General features: G+C 46.7%; 1 protein-coding gene across 3 annotated transcripts in view; it reads left to right on the top strand.

The window, feature by feature from the left end:
* LOC105488380 (potassium two pore domain channel subfamily K member 9) overlaps positions 1–15,765 on the top strand; it is a 108,954-nt gene that overhangs the window by 23,963 nt on the left and 69,226 nt on the right. The gene's annotated exons all lie outside the window — the stretch shown is intronic.

The raw sequence follows: 15,765 nt of genomic DNA on the forward strand, positions 1-15,765 counted from the left end.
CTCTCAGCCAGACGGGAGGGGGTTCCTGCCTCAGACTGGAGAAGGGAGCTGCCTGCAAGGCGAATATATCTGGAAAGACACTTCCACGGCACCCTGGAATCCCTTCACCTCTGAGAGAAAGCAGCCTGCACCTTGGGCAGAATCTTGATTCCAGTGGCTTCCAAGGAGTTCTTATGGCCCTGAGAAACCTGAGGGATTGTGTGGAACACAAGTCCAGTCAGCTCCAGGGCCAAGCAGGGGGCAGCCTTTGGTGCCAGTGGGTGCAGAAGTCTGCCAGCTGCAGTTGAGTGGGCCTGGATGGGTTGGAACAGACTGTGGGGCTGAGCCCGTGGGGCTGGGATGTGAGGTATTACTCTGCAGCTCTAGGGACCCATTGGACTGGGACTCGAGGTATTACTCTGCAGCTGTAGAGACCCGTTGGGCTGGGATGTGAGGTATTACTCTGTGGCTGTGGGGACCCGTTGGGCTGGGATGTGAGGTATTACTCTGTGGTTGTGGGGACCTGTTGGGCTGGGATGCGAAGTATTACTCTGCAGCTATATGGACCCGTTGGGCTGGGACTCGAGGTATTACTCTGCAGCCCTGGGGACTCATCGGGCTAGGATGCAAGGTGTTACTCTGCAGCTGCGGGGACCCATCGGGTTGGAATGCGAGGTATTACTCTGTAGTCCTGGGGACTCGCCAGGCTAGGATGCGAGGTGTTACTCTGCAGCCTTGGGGTCTTGTTGGGCTGGGATGCATGATATTACTCTGCAGCTGTGGGGAGTCAGGGAACACCTCCTTTGTTTTTCTTCCTCCTTGTAAGAGTGTCCAGTCCACTTTTTCACCCTCAGTCAAATGCTCGGCATTTAGAGTATTCTCTCTTGGCCCTGAGCTGCTTCTTGGTGTTTAAACAAACCAGCAACCCAGGAGAACTGGGTGATGAATACTTCTTGGCATTTGGGGTCAGACTAGCCCCTGGGACAAGTGTTGTGGAAAGAGTCCCCAGGGTTGGATGAGCCCAAATAAGTCCAGCATTGTCCATTTCTCCTGGTGTGACTCAGTGCCTCTGCCTCAGTTTCCTCATCTGTGACCCAGGGGTGCACACACCCACAGGTGATAGGAGAAGCATCTAACACCCAGCACAGGCACAGGTGCAGCCGCTGCACCACCTGCTGTGCCCAGCATCAACCTTTAGTTGGTGGCTGGAGGAGGTAGGGTCCCCTGCGGCCACCAACTAAAGGCAGGTCCAGAAACATGCCTTTGGGGGAGGTGCATACATTCTGCAGCCTGCTGGCCAGGCCAGGTTTTCATCCCGTCTTTGCAACCTACCAGCTCTGAGACTGTGGACAAGTGATTCACCACCTTTGTTTGTTTTGTTTGTTTGTTTGAGACAGAGTCTCACTCTGTCACCCAGGCTGGAGTGTAGTGGCACAATCTTAGCCCACTGCAACCTCCACTTCCTGGGTTCAAATGATTCTCGTGCCTCAGCCTCCTAAATAGCTGGGATTACAGGCATGCACCATCACACTCAGCTAATTTTTTTTTTTGTATTTTTTAATAGAGATGGGTTTCACTGTGTTGGCCAGGCTGGTCTTGGGCTCCTGGCCTCATGTGATCCACCTGCCTTGACCTCCCAAAGTGCTGGGATTACAGGTGTGAGCCACCATGCTTAGCCATGATTCACCTATTTTGTGCCTCCATGTCGTGAAGGTCAAAGTGAGAAAATATTTGAGAAGAGCTTAGGATGGTTCCTGGCATATGGCTTACACACATGGAGTGCCTCTTCTCAGAATCAGGGGCAGGCTGGGTCTAGAAGGCCTTTTGAGGACAAACTTCTCATTTTCCAGGTAGCCCTATTCTGAGACATCCTGGTGTGTTCATCAGATAACATTTATGAGTGCCTGCACTGTACCAGCCCCAGCTGGGAAACAGAAATAAGTAACTCACAAGTTGTAGTTCTGTCTTCAGAGAGCCCACAGACCAGAGCAGGAGATGACAAGTACCTAGCTGATGATAGCTCAGAAAACCAAGGGCTAGAAGTGGCTTGGGGGAATCCACCACTGGACACTTCGTTGTTGGAAGAAGAGGGAAGGATGTATAGATGTGTAGTAGTAGTCAGCACAGGCTAACTGCTGTAACAAACTGCCCTCACTTCTCACTGGCTTAACACAATACAAATTTATTTGGCTTTCACATTAATGCAGGTCAGAGTTGAGGCTCTGCTCCAGTTGGTCATTCAGGGCCCCTTCCATCTTGTGGCCCTGCCCTCCTCTAGGGCTTTGGCATTCTTTCATTCAACTAGCCAATAGAAAAGGAGAGGCCCATGGGAAGATGTGGGACATTTGTCATGCCTCAGACTTGGAAAAGCAGTGTATTATTTCTGCCCACATTCCATTGGCCAGCACTTGGTCACATGACCCTACCTAAGTGCAAAGGATTCTGGGAAATGTAGTTTATCTGCGTGCCCAGGAGGAAATTGCACTAGGTTTATGACATTTGGTGAACACGAACAGGTTTTGTCACAGGAGGCTTCTAGGAGACCTTAAGGTTGACTTGGGTTGTGAATGAATGGGAAGTGAGAGTGGGGGACACATAAGCTCTCCAGGCAGGGGGTCAGCTTGGGCAAAGCAAGGACTGAGAGTGTCTTGTTTCTGACTGCTATAACAAGACTTCACAGGCTGGGAAGCTCAGAAACAACAGCATTTGATTTCTTATGGTTCTGGAGGCTGGAAATCTGAGATCAGGGTGGCAGCTTGGCTGGGTTCTGGTGGGGGCCCTCTTTCGGTTGCAGATGGGCAGATGTCTGACTTCTCCTGTGTCCTCATGTGGTGGACAGAGAGTGAGTTGGCTCTCTGGGGCCTGTCCTTATAAGGGCACTAATCCCATTCATGAGGGCTCCACCCCCAGGACCTAATTGCCTCCCACTGGCCCCACCTAATGCTGTCATATTGGGGTTAAGATTTCAACATATGGATTTTAGGGGACACACTGAGTCCATTGCAGAGCGTGGAATACATTTTGGGAAGGACAAGATGCCTAGGCAGTGGGGCAGGTGGAAGGGTGAGCAAAGAGGTGCTGGGACGTCTCCCCTCCATCTCTCCCACCCTCTTCATGCGGCCCCATGTCCCGAATGTTGCCAGGTCAGCCACTGCCTGGAGTAGGGCCTGCCATGGACCTTATTACCTCATTCGCTCCTCCCCCGCTGCTCCTTTTGGGGTTGGTGGATAACCGAGGCTTGGGAAGAGAAAGTAATTTTCCTGTAGCTCACTCAGCCAAAAAGTAGAGAGCCAGGATTGAATCCATTGTGGCTGACTCTAAGGCCAGTGTTATTTCTGGGGGTGACAGCAGACACTCGGAACTGTGTCTCTTGTCAGTAAGGCTAAGAGGGGTAGGGAGAGGGGATCCAGAGTGGGGAAGGCTTCGTGGGGAGGAAGAGCCAGAGCCATGTCCCTGGGGTGCCAGGCCAGGGGAACATGGCCTGTAGGTGTGGCTTTCAGGGAAGTGCTTGCTGGGTGTGGGCCTCACAGGCCCCACCCCGGGCTGAGTCGCTGTCTTGCTGCTAGGTCTCAGGGTCACTGGAGTGCTTGGCTTTAGTGACTGACAGCCTGGGCCCTGTCACAGCACCAGTGGCTCTCACACATGTGTAGGCAGCACGGAAGAGGGAGAGGCCGTCTGGCCCCGTGAGGCACTGTAAAGGCATGAGGGCAGAACTGGGGGCTGGGGCCTGGGGTCCTGGGTTGGAGTCCCGGCTCCTCCCTTAAGCTGTGTGACCTGGGCATGAAGGAGCCCCAGGCTCCTGAGCTGTGAAATTGGAGAGCTGGGTCCCTGCCCCTCAGAGAGGACTGCGGGAGACACTGGTGCCCGCCCACCTGGCCCTGGCCCCCTATACTCATCAGCTCGGGCTGCCCTCGGGGCGGCCTGGAGAGCAGACATGGACTTCTCACAGGATAGAGGCTGGAAGCCTGAGAGCAGAGTGCTGGCAGGGCCTGGTTCTAGGGAGCCTGCTTCCTGGCTGTACCTGCAACCCTCCTGCTGTGTCCTCTCATGGCAGGCAGTGGAAAGAGAAGAGGTCATCCCCTTCCTCTTCTATGAGGGCCCTCAGCCCATCACAGGGCCCCACTCTCACGACCTCATCTAAGCCTGATCACCCCCAAAGGTCCCAACTCCAAGTACCATCCTATTAGGGGTTAGGGCTTCAACATGTGAACTTTGGGGGAATGCAAACCTTCATTCCACAACACACCCCACATGGGTTGGCTGTTAGAAACAAGCTTGGGGTTCTTGTTGCCCTGGCACACCGCAGGGGGTTAGAGCCAGAAGGAAGGGCCTAAGGAAGGGAAGGGCTCAGGCAGATGGGAACAACACAAGGCCAGGGCAGTGAGGCAGGGGTGGGGCTGCTGTGGCTGGAGTCATCAGCTCTGGCTCCAGGAGGAGGAGGGATCCCCAAATCTGGCCTTGGAGGAGCCAGGGAGCAGGTGGGATGCTGGCTCGGCGTGATCCTGGGATGAAAACTTTCCTCTCTGCAGGGGTGGGGAGGGGCTGGTATCCAAGAGCACCCCGAGAGGCCCCACCCCGCTCCTGACTGCAGCAGAAGAGGGCCCATCATCTCTTTGGTGGCATTTTTACAAACTGCAAAGGGGCTTAACTCACTATCCCAAATGTGTAGAGCTGATATTTTGCTCACATTTTCTTTCTCTTTGCAGTCTGTTTGCCAGCTATGCGGCCCTGGCAAGCCCTTGAAGCTCTCCTAACCCTGCCGTCCCTATCTGTAAAATGGGCCAGTGGTGTTTTACCAGCCACACTGTCAGGGATGCTAAGTGAGGTGACACCTGTCAAGGGGATGGGTGGGCTGCATGCGTCCCCACTGCTCACCTGCTCCCATCCGGTGCTGCTAAGCTGCCCCTCACAATTCCTGGCATAGGTCTGGCAAGGCTTTTGATTTTTTCATTTTTGTAGCAGCTTTATTGAGATTTCGTTCACATAGCATACAATCCCCTAATTTAAACTCTGCAACTCAGTGGTATTGAGCATTTTCACAGATAGGCACAGCCATCTACACAGTCGATTTTAGAACCTTTCCTTCACCTGAGAAAGAAACCCTGTGCCCTGTAGCCATCACCCCCAGCCCTCCAGCCCCCAGGCCTGTGCCACCACTAACCTACTTTCTGTCTCTATCACATAAGGTTTTGAGCCCAGTTCTGCTGGACACTCATTTGTCAACTAAGGGGGCAATTAGCTCGCCAGATCCAAGGATTGAGGACTTTCTTGCCTCTCGTTCTCCTTGCCCGAATCCCATTCTGCACGTGGTAGGTGGGTTGAGCCTCTGGTTGTTTATTTAGTTGTTCCTCCCGCCTTCTAGTCCTTCCCCAACACTGGCTGCTCCCAGCATGCTCCCACCCTCTCCCGCCTGGCGCAGCGCCTTCTGCACTGTGATGCCAGTGAAGGTCTGGGCAGGGAGGAACCCACACAGGTGCCCCAGGGCTTGGGACCCCTTCTGCCTGTGGCCTTTCCCAGCCTGCACGCCCTAGGATGTGGGTGACCCCCAAACACTCCACTCCTCAAGCTCCTTCCCATGCGGCTCCTGTCTCTGGAGAGGAAACAGGACTGGAGACCCAGCTCTTGGCCCTAAGCCTGCTGTGGACAGAGAGGCTCCCCCATGGGGGCTGTGTCTGGATAGGCTGGGCCGACCCTGCCCCACAGCCATGCCCCTCTGCTCCAGGCTCCCTTGGGGACAGCCTGAGGTGAGGGACCATTGCCATGGGAATTGTGTATTGGAGTCTATTTTGAGACCATCTTGTAGTGTGATTTTTAATACAGCCTGGTGTTGGCTATTGGTTTTTCTACATTTGCCCAAGTGAATGGATTTTGACTGACCAAAAGCGTTGAGCTGATTTTGTCTTCAGATGTGGTGTTACCCAGAACATTGTCTGAACAATTAATTGCAGGTGACAGGGGCCCCAGAGCACCCTCTTAAAGACTGGGCTTAGCCTGCTACCACGAAGTGTGGCCGGCAGGTGACTAGATACAGTCCCAGGAAGGAATTGTACCAGCCCCGAGGACCTTCCCTGGTCCCGATCCTTCCTCTGGGCAGCTGGGTGCAGTCAGGTGGGTGGTGTGTGTCCTCTCCTAGAGAGGAGGAACCCAGAAAGCCACCTCCAAGCTGCAGGGAGTTAAGCGAGGGACTGGAGTGAGGAACCTGGCCTTGAGCCTTGGCGAGCACCTGCTGAGTGGCTGCTAGGGTCAGCCCCACCTGCCCGGCCTGAGGAAGGATCTAACCGCTGCCCTTGTTCTCCTAGTCTCAAGCCACTACTGCATCACATTCATCACAGCAGGAACTGCGAGTGCGTTAATATTTTAACATTTACCTCTCCCACTGGACTGCAGACCCCATGAGGACAGGTGAGGGCCAGTGGTGCTCCTGCCATGCTCAAGGGAGCCTCGAATAAATACTTATGAATAGAAGAATTGGCTGAGTGCGGCAGTGGCTCATACCTGTAATCCCAGCACTTTGGGAGGCTGAGGCAGGTGGATCACTTGAGGTCAGGAGTTCAAGACCAGCCTGGCCAACATGCTGAAACTGAAAACACAAAAAAAATTCTATTGAAAATAGAAAAAAAATTACAGTCTACTGAAAATACAAAAAAAAAAAAATTAGCCAGGTGTGGTGACACGTGCCTATAACCCCAGTTACTTGGGAGGCTGAGACAGGATAATCGCTCATTGCTTGAACCCTGAAGGCAGAGGTTGCAGTGAGCCAAAATTGTGCTACTGTACTCTAGCCTGGGCAACAGAGCAAGACTCCATCTAAAAAAAAAAAAAAAAAAGAAAGAAAAATAAAAACTAAAAAAAGAAGAATGAATGTCAGCAAGTGGCCTTGGGCACGGGCTCAATGCCGGCCACGCAGGGACTCATCCTCCCGCCTCTTGCTGGTGGGAGCTCATGGCTTAGGTGTCTCTCACCTCCTCTGGGCTGGCTTTTGGTTCCTTCCACTGTGAGCACAGCACAAAGAGGTGAGGATGTTGGCCCAAGGGTTCCAAAAGGGCGTCCCCTAGGAGGGCGCATCAGTGAGTGATGGGGGCTGAGCCAGGCAAGAGACGGGGATGTGCCCTGCCGCCACAGAAGCCCTGCCCTTCAGGCTGGGCAGCCGGAAGCCCCGGCCTCCTCTGCACATGAGCTTCTAGGAGCAGAAGGGCCAGTGACACCCGATAGGCCTGTGGTTGCTATTGTGGTTATGCTTCCTTCTGGTTACTGATAATTGCTATTAGAATAGAGGTTCCAGGAAGGAGCGAGGGAAGGAAGACCATAGGAGGAGTAGGATTTAGAACAGAGTGGGGCTGTCCGCATGGCTCGGGGGTGGCAGCGGTGGAGGGGATGCAGCTGCAGGTGTGTGTCACAGGCCAGCTTGGGGCCCTGTCCTGCCCTGTGATGAGAGTGTCTCTGGGTGGTCATCAAATTCTAGAGCTGCAGAAGAGGCTGGTGGGTAGGCAGGCCACCCACGTTTGACCTGCTGCATTGTTTTTAATGTTAAAAAACAAAAACATTTTAATCACACCAATAATATATAATTATTGTAAGAAATATAAGAAAATACAGATGAGTTAAGAAAGATCTGATCTCCTGCCCTCCAAAATCAATGGCTCTGAGACTCAGGATGTTGTTGGCCCATATTCTTCCTTTTCAGATATATTTGTCTTTTGGTATCTGGGGGAGAATGGATCCTCTCTGAACCCCAAATTGATGGGTGCTCAAGTCCCTGATATAAAATGGTGCGGTCTTTGCACATAACCTACGTACATCCTCCCATATACTTTAAGTCATCTCCAGATTACTTCTAATACCTAACACAATGCACAGGCAGGTCTTGTTTTATTGCTTCTCACTCTATTGTACTTTATAGATATTATAGATACTGCTTTTTTTTTTTTTTTTTAAACAAATTGAAGGTTCGTGGCACCCCATGTCATCAAGCCTACCAGCATCATTTGTTCCCAAGAGCATGTGCTCACTTGGGGTCTCTGCGTCTCATTTTGGTAATGCTCACAATATTTCAAACTTTTTCATTATTTATTAAATCTGTTATGGTGATCAATGATCTTTGACGTTACTATTGTAATTGTTTGGAGACACCATAAACCACATCTATATAAGAGGGCACACTTAATTGATAAATGTTGTGTGTTCTGACTGCTCCACCCACCAGCCATTCCCCCTAATTCTTCTCTGCCTGTGCTCTACAAACGGTACAACAAAGCCTGGATGGCAGCCTATCTGTTTACATCGTGGCTTACTGAATATTTTAAGGCCAATGTTGAGACCTACTGCTCAGAAAAAGATTCCTTCCAAAATATGACTGCTCATTGACAATGCATCTGTCACCCAAGAGCTCTGATGGAGATGTACAAGGAGATTAATGAGGTTTTCATGCCTGCTAACACAACATCCTTTCTGCAGCCCATGGATTAAGGAGTCATTCAGACTTTCAAGTCTTATTATTTCAGAAATACATTTTGTAATGCCGTAGTTGCCATAGATAGATTTCTTTGATGGATCTCAGCAAAGCAAATAGAAAACCTTTTAGAAAGAATATACCATTCTATATGACATTAAAAACATTTGTGATTCGTGGAAGGAGGTCAAAATATCAACATGAACAGAAGTTTGAAAGAAGCTGATTCCAACCCTTTGAGGAGTTCAAGACTTCAGTTGAGGGAGTAACCGCAGATGTGGTAGAAATAGCAAGAGAACTAGATTTAGAAGTGGAGCCTGCAGATGTGACTGAACTGCTGCAATCTCATGATCAAACTAATGTATGAGGAGTTCCTTCTCATGAATGAGTGAAGACAGTGGTTTCTTGAGATGGAATCTACTCCTGGTGAAGATGCTGTGCACATTATTGAAATGACAACAAGGGATTTAGAATATTCCATACACTTAATCGATAAAGCAGGAGCGGGGTTTGAGAGGATTGACTCCAGTTTCGAAAGTCCTAGTCTGTGTAAATTGCTATCAAGCAGCAATCGCATACTCCAGAGAAATCTTTGGTGGAAGGAAGAGTCACTCTATGCAGCCAACTTCATTGGTGTCTCATTTTAAGGACCTGCAACAGCCACCCCAGCCTTTAGCAACCACCACCCTAATCCGTCAGCAGCCATTCATGAAGACAAGACTTTTCACCAGCAAAAGAATTATAACTTGCTCAAGGCTCAGATGATCATTAACTCTTTTTTTTTTTTCAGCAATAGAGTACTTTTAATTGAGGTATGTATATTGTTTCATTTTAGACGCAATGCAATTGCATACTTAATAGACAACAGTATAGTGTAAACAGAACTTTTATATGCACTGAGAAACCCAAAAATGTGTGTGGCTTGCTTTATTGCTGTAGCTTTGTTGTGGTGTCTTAGACTGAACCTGCGTTATCTCCGAGGTATGGAGAATAGATATGAGCTAGAAAAGAAAGCAGCTGAATATGACAAGGTTGAGCCTCAGATTAAACAGAAATGACATGTGCAGCCCTTCCTCAGAGATACTCAGGCTCAGTTCAAGATCACTGCGAGAAAGTGAAGATTGCAATAAAGGGAGTCACACAAATGTGTTGGTTTCCCAGTGCATATAAGAGTTCCATTTACATGACAGGCACGGTGGCTCACGCCTGTAATCCCAGCACTTTGGGAGGCCAAGGTGGGCAGATCACCTGAGGTCAGGAGTTCGAGACCAGCCTGGCCAATCTGGTGAAACCCTGTCTTTATTAAAGATACAAAGATTAGCTGGATGTGGTGGCACACACCTGTAATCCCAGCTACTCGGGAGGCTGAGGCAGGAGAATCGCTTGAACCTGGGAGGCGGAGGTTGCAGTGACCCAAGATCGTGCCATTGCACTCTAGCCTGGGCAACAAGAGCAAAATTCCATCTCAAAAAAAAAAAAGAGAGTATTGTTTACATTATACTATAGTCTGTTAAGTGTGCAGTACCATTGTGTCTAAAAATACAGTGTACATACCTTTTTTTTTAATTTTTATTTTAAGTTCAAGGGTACATGTCCAGATTTGTTATGTAGGTAAATCCATGTCATGGGGGTTTGTTGTACAGATTACTTCATCATCCAGGTATTAAGCCGTGAGTTAATTGTTCTGCTCCTCTCCCTCCTCTCTCACCCTGCACCCTCCAAAACATTCCTCAGCAAATGCAAAATCACTGAATTCATAACCATATACCTTTTTTTTAAAATTTATTTATTATTATTATACTTTAAGTTGTAGGGTACATGTGCATAACGTGCAGGTTTGTTACATATGTATACTTGTGCCATGTTGGTGTGCTGCACCCATCAACTCGTCATTTACATCAGGTATAACTCCCAATGCAATCCCTCCCCCCTCCTCCCTCCCCATGATAGGCCCCGGTGTGTGATGTTCCCCTTCCTGAGTCCAAGTGATCTCATTGTTCAGTTCCCACCTATGAGTGAGAACATGCGGTGTTTGGTTTTCTGTTCTTGTGATAGTTTGCTAAGAATGATGGTTTCCAGCTGCATCCATGTCCCTACAAAGGACACAAACTCATCCTTTTTGATGGCTGCATAGTATTCCATGGTGTATATGTGCCACATTTTCTTAATCCAATCTGTCACTGATGGACATTTGGGTTGATTCCAAGTCTTTGCTATTGTGAATAGTGCTGCAATAAACATATGTGTGCATGTGTCTTTATAGCAGCATAATTTATAATCCTTTGGGTATATACCCAGTAATGGGATGGCTGGGTCATATGGTACATCTAGTTCTAGATCTTTGAGGAATCGCCATACTGTTTTCCATAATGGTTGAACTAGTTTACAATCCCACCAACAGTGTAAAAGTGTTCCTATTTCTCCACATCCTCTCCAGCACCTGTTGTTTCCTGACTTTTTAATGATCGCCATTCTAACTGGTGTGAGATGGTATCTCATTGTGGTTTTGATTTGCATTTCTCTGATGGCCAGTGATGATGAGCATTTTTTCATGTGTCTGTTGGCTGTATGAATGTCTTCTTTTGAGAAATGTCTGTTCATATCCTTTGCCCACTTTTTGATGGGGTTGTTTGTTTTTTTCTTGTAAATTTGTTTGAGTTCTTTGTAGGTTCTGGATATTAGCCCTTTGTCAGATGAGTAGATTGCAAAAATTTTCTCCCATTCTGTAGGTTGCCTGTTCACTCTGATGGTAGTTTCTTTTGCTGTGCAGAAGCTCTTTCGTTTAATGAGATCCCATTTGTCAATTTTGGCTTTTGCTGCCGTTGCTTTTGGTGTTTTAGACATGAAGTCTTTGCCCATGCCTATGTCCTGAATGGCACTACCTAGGTTTTCCTCTAGGATTTTTATGGTATTAGGTCTAACATTTAAGTGTCTAATCCATCTTGAATTAATTTTCGTATAAGGAGTAAGGAAAGGATCCAGTTTCAGCTTTCTACTTATGGCTAGCCAATTTTCCCAGCACCATTTATTAAATAGGGAATCCTTTCCCCATTTCTTGTTTCTCTCAGGTTTGTCAAAGATCAGATGGCTGTAGATGTGTGGTATTATTTCTGAGGACTCTGTTCTGTTCCATTGGTCTATATCTCTGTTTTGGTACCAGTACCATGCTGTTTTGGTTACTGTAGCCTTGTAGTATAGTTTGAAGTCAGGTAGCGTGATGCCTCCAGCTTTGTTCTTTTGACTTAGGATTGTCTTGGAGATGCGGGCTCTTTTTTGGTTCCATATGAACTTTAAAGCAGTTTTTTCCAATTCTGTGAAGAAACTCATTGGTAGCTTGATGGGGATGGCATTGAATCTATAAATTACCTTGGGCAGTATGGCCATTTTCACGATATTGATTCTTCCTATCCATGAGCATGGTATGTTCTTCCATTTGTTTGTGTCCTCTTTTATTTCACTGAGCAGTGGTTTGTAGTTCTCCTTGAAGAGGTCCTTTACATCCCTTGTAAGTTGGATTCCTAGGTATTTTATTCTCTTTGAAGCAATTGTGAATGGAAGTCCATTCATGATTTGGCTCTCTGTTTGTCTGTTACTGGTGTATAAGAATGCTTGTGATTTTTGCACATTAATTTTGTATCCTGAGGCTTTGCTGAAGTTGCTTATCAGCTTAAGGAGATTTTGGGCTGAGACAATGGGGTTTTCTAAATATACAATCATGTCATCTGCAAAGAGGGACAATTTGACTTCTTCTTTTCCTAACTGAATACCCTTGATTTCTTTCTCTTGCCTAATTGCCCTAGCCAGAACTTCCAACACTATGTTGAATAGGAGTGGTGAGAGAGGGCATCCCTGTCTTGTGCCAGTTTTCAAAGGGAATTTTTCCAGTTTTTGCCCATTCAGTATGATATTGCCTGTGGGTTTGTCATAAATAGCTCTTATTATTTTGAGGTACGTTCCATCAATACCGAATTTATTGAGCGTTTTTAGCAAGAAGGGCTGTTGAATTTTGTCAAAAGCCTTTTCTGCATCTATTGAGATAATCATGTGGTTCTTGTCTTTGGTTCTGTTTATATGCTGGATTATGTTTATTGATTTGCGAATGTTGAACCAGCCTTGCATCCCAGGGATGAAGCCCACTTGATCATGGTGGATAAGCTTTTTGATGTGTTGCTGAATCCGGTTTGCCAGTATTTTATTGAGGATTTTTGCATCGATGTTCATGAGGGATATTGGTCTAAAATTCTCTTTTTTTGTTGTGTCTCTGCCAGGCTTTGGTATCAGGATGATGTTGGCCTCATAAAATGAGTTAGGGAGGATTCCCTCTTTTTCTATTGATTGGAATAGTTTCAGAAGGAATGGTACCAACTCCTCCTTGTACCTCTGGTAGAATTCAGCTGTGAATCCATCTGGTCCTGGACTTTTTTTGGTTGGTAGGCTATTAATTATTGCCTCAATTTCAGAGCCTGCTATTGGTCTATTCAGGGATTCAACTTCTTCCTGGTTTAGTCTTGGAAGAGTGTAAGTGTCCAGGAAATTATCCATTTCTTCTAGATTTTCCAGTTTATTTGCGTAGAGGTGTTTATAGTATTCTCTGATGGTAGTTTGTATTTCTGTGGGGTTGGTGGTGATATCCCCTTTATCATTTTTAATTGCGTCGATTTGATTCTTCTCTCTTTTCTTCTTTATTAGTCTTGCTAGCGGTCTGTCAATTTTGTTGATCTTTTCAAAAAGCCAACTCCTGGATTCATTGATTTTTTGGAGGGTTTTTTGTGTCTCTATCTCCTTCAGTTCTGCTCTGATCTTAGTTATTTCTTGCCTTCTGCTAGCTTTCGAATGTGTTTGCTCTTGCTTCTCTAGTTCTTTTAATTGCGATGTTAGAGTGTCAATTTTAGATCTTTCCTGCTTTCTCTTGTGGGCATTTAGTGCTATAAATTTCCCTCTACACACTGCTTTAAATGTGTCCCAGAGATTCTGGTATGTTGTATCTTTGTTCTCATTGGTTTCAAAGAACATCTTTATTTCTGCCTTCATTTCGTTATGTGCCCAGTAGTCATTCAGGAGCAGGTTGTTCAGTTTCCATGTAGTTGAGTGGTTTTGATTGAGTTTCTTAGTCCTGAGTTCTAGTTTGATTGCACTGTGGTCTGAGAGACAGTTTGTTATAATTTCTGTTCTTGTACATTTGCTGAGGAGTGCTTTACTTCCAATTACGTGGTCGATTTTGGAGTAAGTACGATGTGGTGCAGAGAAGAATGTGTATTCTGTTGATTTGGGGTGGAGAGTTCTATAGATGTCTATTAGGTCTGCTTGCTGCAGAGATGAGTTCAATTCCTGGATATCCTTGTTAACTTTCTGTCTCATTGATCTGTCTAATGTTGACAGTGGAGTGTTGAAGTCTCCCCTTATTAATGTTTGGGAGTCTAAGTCTCTTTGTAAGTCTCTAAGGACTTGCCTGATGAATCTGGGTGCTCCTGTATTGGGTGCATATATATTTAGGATAGTTATCTCTTCCTGTTGAATTGATCCCTTTACCATTATGTAATGGCCTTCTTTGTCTCTTTTGATCTTTGATGGTTTAAAGTCTGTTTTATCAGAGACTAGTATTGCAACCCCCGCTTTTTTTTGTTCTCCATTTGCTTGGTAAATCTTCCTCCATCCCTTTATTTTGAGCCTATGTATGTCTCTGCGTGTGAGATGGGTCTCCTGAATACAGCAGACTGATGGGTCTTGACTCTTTATCCAGTTTGCCAGTCTGTGTCTTTTAATTGGAGCATTTAGTCCATTTACATTTAAGGTTAATATTGTTATGTGTGAACTTGATCCTGCCATCATGATATTACCTGGTTATTTTCCTCGTTAGTTGATGCAGTTTCTTCCTAGCCTCGATGGTCTTTACATTTTGGCATGTTTTTGCAATGGCTGGTACCGGTTGTTCCTTTCTATGTTTAGTGCTTCCTTCAGGGTCTCTTGTAAGGCAGGCCTAGTGGTGACAAAATCTCTAAGCATTTGCTTGTCTGTAAAGGATTTTATTTCTCCTTCACTTATGAAACTTAGTTTGGCTGGATATGAAATTCTGGGTTTAAAATTCTTTTCTTTAAGAATGTTGAATATTGGCCCCCACTCTCTTCTGGCTTGGAGAGTTTCTGCCGAGAGATCTGTTGTTAGTCTGATGGGCTTCCCTTTGTGGGTAACCCGACCTTTCTCTCTGGCTGCCCTTAAGATTTTTTCCTTCATTTCAACTTTGGTGAATCTGGCAATTATGTGTCTTGGAGTTGCTCTTCTCGAGGAGTATCTTTGTGGCGTTCTCTGTATTTCCTGGATTTGAATGTTGGCCTGCCCTACTAGGTTGGGGAAGTTCTCCTGGATGATATCCTGAAGAGTGTTTTCCAGCTTGGTTCCATTTTCCCCCTCACTTTCAGGCACCCCAATCAGACGTAGATTTGGTCTTTTTACATAATCCCATACTTCTTGCAGGCTTTGTTCATTTCTTTTTCTTCTTTTTTCTTTTGGTTTCTCTTCTCGCTTCATTTCATTCATTTGATCCTCAATCGCAGATACTCTTTCTTCCAGTTGATCGAGTCGGTTACTGAAGCTTGTGCATTTGTCACGTATTTCTCGTGTCATGGTTTTCATCTCTTTCATTTCGTTTATGACCTTCTCTGCATTAATTACTCTAGCCATCAATTCTTCCACTTTTTTTTCAAGATTTTTAGTTTCTTTGCGCTGGGTACGTAATTCCTCCTTTAGCTCTGAGAAATTTGATGGACTGAAGCCTTCTTCTCTCATCTCGTTAAAGTCATTCTCCATCCAGCTTTGATCCGTTGCTGGCGATGAGCTGCGCTCTTTTGCCGGGGGAGATGCGCTCTTATTTTTTGAATTTCCAGCTTTTCTGCCCTGCTTTTTCCCCATCTTTGTGGTTTTATCTGCCTCTGGTCTTTGATGATGGTGATGTACTGATGGGGTTTTGGTGTAGGTGTCCTTCCTGTTTGATAGTTTTCCTTCTAACAGTCAGGACCCTCAGCTGTAGGTCTGTTGGAGATTGCTTGAGGTCCACTCCAGACCCTGTTTGCCTGGGTATCAGCAGCAGAGGCTGCAGAAGATAGAATATTTCTGAACAGCGAGTGTACCTGTCTGATTCTTGCTTTGGAAGCTTCCTCTCAGGGGTGTACTCCACCCTGTGAGGTGTGGGGTGTCAGACTGCCCCTAGTGGGGCATGTCTCCCAGTTAGGCTACTCAGGGGTCAGGGACCCACTTGAGCAGGGAGTCTGTCCCTTCTCAGATCTCAACCTCCGTGTTGGGAGATCCACTGCTCTCTTCAAAGCTGTCAGACAGAGTCGTTT

Source organism: Macaca nemestrina, chromosome 8, assembly GCF_043159975.1.
Source record: "Macaca nemestrina isolate mMacNem1 chromosome 8, mMacNem.hap1, whole genome shotgun sequence".
In the NCBI taxonomy this organism is placed as follows: Eukaryota; Metazoa; Chordata; class Mammalia; order Primates; family Cercopithecidae; genus Macaca; species Macaca nemestrina.